General features: G+C 38.7%; 1 long non-coding RNA gene across 1 annotated transcript in view; it reads left to right on the top strand.

Annotated features, from left to right (window-relative positions):
- The first annotated feature begins 1103 nt into the window (after positions 1-1103).
- The window catches only part of LOC109299471, a 10993-nt gene continuing 5883 nt past the window's right edge, over positions 1104-6213 (top strand). Inside the window, exons 1-3 of the long non-coding RNA XR_002097875.1 lie at positions 1104-1279; positions 2113-2115; positions 6039-6046. This is a non-coding gene — a long non-coding RNA (uncharacterized LOC109299471). The remainder of the gene's footprint in view (positions 1280-2112; positions 2116-6038; positions 6047-6213) is intronic.

Here is a 6213-nt window from a genome sequence, read left to right as displayed (position 1 = left end):
TTGAAAACCCAAGTAAACCAAGCATATGTTCAAGGCTGGAAGTTGGATTGTTTCTTCAACTAGCCTAGAAGATACACTTATTTCCTATTACCTATAGAAGCGGCTTTCAGTTCTTTTTTCACACTTGCTAGTTTTGATCTCTTAGGCATACACATACATGCATTTATGGGTATCCCTTTGATATCACTGTAATTATTGTAATTAGTAAAGACACTTGTAATATTTATAGCTTAAAACAATCTCCTGCTCCCACAGTCTCTTTTTGATGCCTGATTTTTAAATGCTCTGAAATGACACTGCTCTTAAATTGTTCCATTAAAAATTCCATTTATTTATATTAGTATGTAGAAAAGTACATATATCAAAGTCCAAAGTAAAAAATACGTTAAAATTCACAAGGCCAATTCTTGACATTCAGTGCAAACAGTAATTCAGAGTTTGTCACAGAGTTAACATCAGCAATAAAATTATATAGCTTCTGATATCACATTCCTTGAAATGCATTCAGAGGTATCTAAATTTTTATAGTTTAGATTTGCTTAATTTAAAAATAATCATATATTATCATATTTTAATTTTTAATCTTTACAACACTAGGCAGAATAGTAAATTTTATCAGAGGAAACATATTTTGCATTTCACTGAGTTTTAGCTAACACCAAGATTTTATCAATGTGGACATTTCCTTTTATTATAAGAATACAAAACCATGAATGCATTTTAATGGTGGAGTATGCCAATACCCTGGATAAGTAAAACAGAACCAAAAGCTAGTCATGTACATATTAACTGACTGCCACTCACCCAGAAGGCTGCTTTTATAGACTACCTTAGATTTTCACTTATGTACAACCCAATGATTTAAATGACTACTACATTAAAATAACTATAAAATTACCTTCATCCTGGCAACATGAAACCTAATTAATGGAATTTCTGACTTGCCTTCACACATTCGAAGTAAATGAAATGCTTCATATATGAGAGTTAGATCAGCATTTCCCAACATTTTTGAAGCCAGCCAGAAACTGACCCGGGGGGGGGAGCGGTGGGGCAGACAGCCAGCTGGACACTGATATGAAGAAGGTGCACACAGCCAGCCGGATAGCATTTTGGGCTAGAGCCATGCCCCTGCCTGGCTGGAGCCATGCTCCCCATCTGTCTATGTCCACAGTAGTAGCAGTCAGGGGGTGTAGCCCCAGCCCAAAATGCCGCAGCACACCTGGATGTGCCTGATGGCACACTAGTGTGCCACAGCACACCAGTTGGGAAATGCTGAGTTAGCTAGACTCCTTCGAAGTCAATGGCAGATGAGGTTGTAGTGCAGGTAGAACATTTTCCCAGGATATAGGAAAAAGATGGTGAGGGACAAATGGGCTGATTTATAAATGAGATCCATCCTGTTTAGGGTCATATTTTGGGATTACTTCAGAGATATCTAATTGATTTCTTGTTTACTTTTAGTTTTTTGTACTCTTTGACCCTAGTACGCTGTAGAATTTATTAAGGAAAAGAAAGTAACATAGTAGAGTATAATCACCCAAATAGAGTATACATGCTTATACAGTGGTTGAATTTATTTCCATGACTTTTAGCATTAGAACATTTTTCCTGAACGTTAAGAATTTTAGTTATACTTTATTATAATTACAGTGAGGGGAAAAGCAGTGGGTTAGGCTCATTCCTTGTGTACCTCTATAAAGGTTAGAAGAGTTGCAGAAGTATGGACTTGGTCAATTTCTTTGGACTCTAAACTGAAGATATCCCAAGCTAGGGAAGCCCTTGAAACTGATTTTCTTCTTGGGTTTTTAGTGAGAACTAAAAAGCTGAAAATATTTTTATATTGATTCTAACCTAAGTCAGGAAACAGATTTATAAAATCCTTCAACATAATGACAACCTCTGCAGCAGGATTACAAATCATGCCAATACACTAGGAATGAAATGTTTTGATTTATGAATCATTACTTTGCCGTAGAATATATATCAAGGGAGAATTAAAAATGTATGGATTTTTTTCCAAAGAGCCTAAGGGAGTTAGAGGCCTATCTCTGATTTAATTTCAGAGGAAATCAGACACCTAACCCTTCTACATGCCTTTGAAAATGACAGCCTGTGTAGCAACTACTCAAAGTACTGTAGAAATGTTAGTTGCTAGGTGCCTCTGGGTTAGACAGATATTACAATACCCTTTTATTAATGGGTGCTCTTAAGTATTAAAATGTTAAAGGGAAACTGTCGAATGGAATCAGCGGTTTGGACATACATCTAGAAGTGTAAGTGAGATGTGGATATTTAGCTATTTCCAAAGCTGGGTGCACCTAAATTGTGGGCTCTCTGGAAATAATTCTGTGACAGATGATGGTTTTGTTGTAATATTTCTGGTTTAAATGTGTTTATGTTGCAATAATATTGCATGCTGCAGTTTCCCTAGCCAACATGTACACACAAAAAGAAGGATTAAAAGAGTCTTTATTATCCCTGTGCTGGGATGAGACAAGATGCATCTCCAGCAACAAAGAGCTGTATCCAGGCTGAATTTAGGAGGTTAATCACATAGACCCCAATCTTCATGATAATTATAGGTAATAAAAGCATTATATTGCATGATTCTGCTCTGTGATTTGCTATGGGACTTTTTTCCAACAATATAGTACCTGCAGTGGGTACTGTGGTAACTCAGATGCATTCCATAAGTCAAATAGAGTATAAACAGGTGTATTGTGTGTCCTTTTTCTAGCTCTATTTTGTATTGAGATATACATGCTTGGATCAAGGTTATTCTATAAGGTGCAAGTTATTCTACAAGGTGTCACCCTGCCCTACCTTCTCCCTAAGATACTATTATTATGACCAGGGATCCTGATAAAAAAATCAGAAATTCTCTGATAACCACCCCCCAAATCCATGCTTAAATCCTTGGGTAAAGGGGAAAAGTAATATTTTTCTCTGGTTTTTTTCCCCATGGGAAATGGAAAACCTAGATCCCTGATTATGATTTACAGATTTTTTGGCTATACCTCCATATTGAAATTATGGCAATCACAGCTTAGTCTATTTTATGCTATTTAATTCAGCATCTGCTTAAAAAAATTTGAAACAAACAAACAAGAAAGTCTCAAACTTTAGCAGCAATATTGGACAAAGTACAGTATTTTTCAGTGTTCCATGTGCTGTTATGTCAATAATATTCTGTATTGTAATGATATGCGGTATGTGAGTGGTTTGGGATTAATTTTTTGTTTAAAGTCTTTTCATCAGAAGTATCAGAAGGTTAACACTTAGTTAGAGAGCACATTTCTCTATTCACTTGGCATAAACAAGAGAAATTCAACTATCCCTTGGAATTGGAACTTTTTCTTTGGCCCATATGGGCAATGACTTCACTAGAATAGCTATTGCTATTCTTTATTCCCTCTTTTGAAGGACACTTACACTGATTTATTAGGCAAATTAAGTTCCCACATGTCAACACAGAAGTTTAATTCTTATTTTAAGTTAATCTTTTGTCGGCTAGAGCAGCAGCAACCTATTCCCTTAACGACAGGTGAAAAAGTTGTGGCCAATTAACCATTTCCGCATTCCATAATCAATGCATGTCTATGATCACTTGGCTCTCCACACTCATGTCAATTTGTTAGGTTTTCACTTTTCATTCTGTCCACTTACATATTGACAAGCTGGTTGAACTAGAGCACAAGTGTTTAATGAAGCTGAGTTTAGATGAGCAGCCTGCATAATTTATCAAACATCATCATTTTGGCAGGAAGTCCTTTCCCTGATAATGGCCTCTTGCACCTATTGCCACAAGAGACTGTTAAATAACATGGATGGACACAATCCAATTTGAATAGCCTCAAACATATGGATTTTTGAATGAGACGAGGATAGGTCAGAGCCTGGAGAAGTAAAATGCAAATGCTACTACAAACTTTTGGGGATTCTATATCCAGATCAGAATATTGTGGCCTGGGTTCTTCATTATTGAACAATCTTTTTATTCCGATTGTACAATAAGCTTTTTTATTGAAAGGGGAAAACATACTTTATAACAACCAAGGAAAAAGTTTGTCTTCCATTTTAAAATATTTGACTTTCTTCTTTAGGAATGCCCAGTTGTTGTAAGTACACATGGCATTTATTTAAATGTCATAATACAAGACAAGTTTCTAGAATCAAAGCAGAACTTTTTTTTTAGAAGCAAAATTCCAGCAAGTAAGTTTTTAGTATGAACTGTCTAGGTAGATCACTCAGGACCTTTGCACAGTTAACGTCTGTGAGTGACCAGCTGAGAAATTAAAAAAGTAATCTGAAATAGGAAATTAAAAACCATGGGGATAACATGGTAAGGGTCTCTTGTGGAGACATCACATGCTCTTTGTAAAGATGCTGATTTCTAGATAGCAGCTCAAATTTTCCATTACATGCCAAATTCTGCCCATTTTTGTGTCTTTTATTATACTCTCCTACAAACTCATGCAGTAGGGCTATATTGCTCTGAGAAGGAAGCAAAAATTGCTTAGTCCAAGTAACAAATTGGTGGTCTGGTTATGCCAGGAAATGATGAAGAATTATAAGCAGGATAATAACAAACATTTGTTATGTCTTTCCAGCTGCAGAAAAATCTGATTCTCTCTTCTTTAGGGATTAGCCATCCTTATATCCATTCCTCATTAATGGCACAGTTTCCCCCTCATACAAATATTCTTCCCTCATGTAAACATTGCTAGCAGTCAAGCATGGACTTGTCATACTCTGCTTGATTTTTCCAGTATTTGCTATGCTAATACAGGCAGTCCTCAGACTTATGACGCAATTGGTTCCTGAAAACTGGGTTTTAAGTCAAAACATTGTAACTCAGTACCAATTTCCCATAGGAACAGTGTTATAAAAGTGGGGTTTGGTTCCTTTACCACCCTTAACACAGCTGCCTCCAGCTGGTAAGTCTGCACTTCAGATGGGTGGCAGAAGGTCCTGGGAGTGGTAAGCCCAGGTAGTAGCTTAACTGTGCATTAGCAATTGCACGGTACCACTTATATAGACATTGACCATGATCAGATTTGCTGCCTGTCAGCCACACCAGCAGAGGGCCAAAGTAGACAGGGGAGTTCTCTGTCCCTGGTCCTGACACTGCTCAGCTCCTGGCTCCCCCAGGAGCTGGGAGCTGATCAGCACCAGTACAGGGTTGCTCTCTGCCCCACCCCTCACCCTTGTCCCTGCATGGCTCCTAGCTCCCCACAGGAGCTGGGAACCATGCAGCACCAGGACTGGGGAGCTCTCTGTTTCCCACTCAGTGGGGGCTGGTTGGGAGTTGTCCCACTCCTGGGTCATCTGTCACCAAGCCCCCAGCTGGGAAAGGATTCCCCATCCAGAAGGGGTATAGGTTGTATCCGTGTTGGTCTAAGGACATAGGTCAGTGGTTCCCAACCTTTTTTGCCACAACTTGCTGCTTGGAGTGGAGGGCAGTGGTGGCCCGGGTGCAGGGGAGCTAGGCACATGGCGCAGCTCATCCTTTGTGTGCAGCGCTGCCAGAATTGCCCCCAAAACCCTCATTTAGGTCATGATCCAAGGTTGGGAACTGCTGATATAGGCAGACAAGGTTCTTTGGGTAAATCTGATATCTTTTATTAGACCAATTCAAATAGTTGGAAAAAATTCTTCCTTGCAAGTTTTTGGGCACAGGCACCCTTCATCAGGCTGAGGAAGCATCTACAGTTGGTGTGTGTTCTTCCTGGATGGAATGAATAGTGAAGAAGCCAGAGGCTGGTATGTGTGCAAGACAGGCAGTCAGTGACAATGTAAATGAGGACTCAATGGGTGAGAGATAGGTTGTGTGGGGAGGGGAATGAATGTAGCTGGTAAATAATGGAGAGGTACCTGGGAGTCAAATGTTAGGCAGGTTATCTGTCATAAATTCAGTGTCTATATTTAGTCCATGATTTTTTGTATCCAGTAGATTGATAAAGTGAAGCTTGTAGGCTTGTCTGTGAAAGGTGTTTTGTAAAATCCCTTTGATGATCAGAACTGAGAGATTGAAGAGATAGTGGTTTTCTTGTGAAAAATGTGCCCCGACAGGTAACTGGGTTTTTTGTCTTTGATAGATTTCTGGTGTGCATTCATTCTGGTACACAGTTGTTGTTTGGTCTCTCCTACATATTTTCCATTGGGGCATTTGGTGCATTGGATGAGATATTTTACATTTCTGGAGGTGCA

The sequence above is a fragment of the Gavialis gangeticus genome, unplaced genomic scaffold (assembly GCF_001723915.1).
Source record: "Gavialis gangeticus isolate Ggan-Ray unplaced genomic scaffold, GavGan_comp1, whole genome shotgun sequence".
Classification (NCBI taxonomy): domain Eukaryota; kingdom Metazoa; phylum Chordata; order Crocodylia; family Gavialidae; genus Gavialis; species Gavialis gangeticus.
The sequence above is the reverse complement of the archived record's forward strand: the minus strand, read 5'-3'. Positions and strand labels throughout refer to the sequence as shown.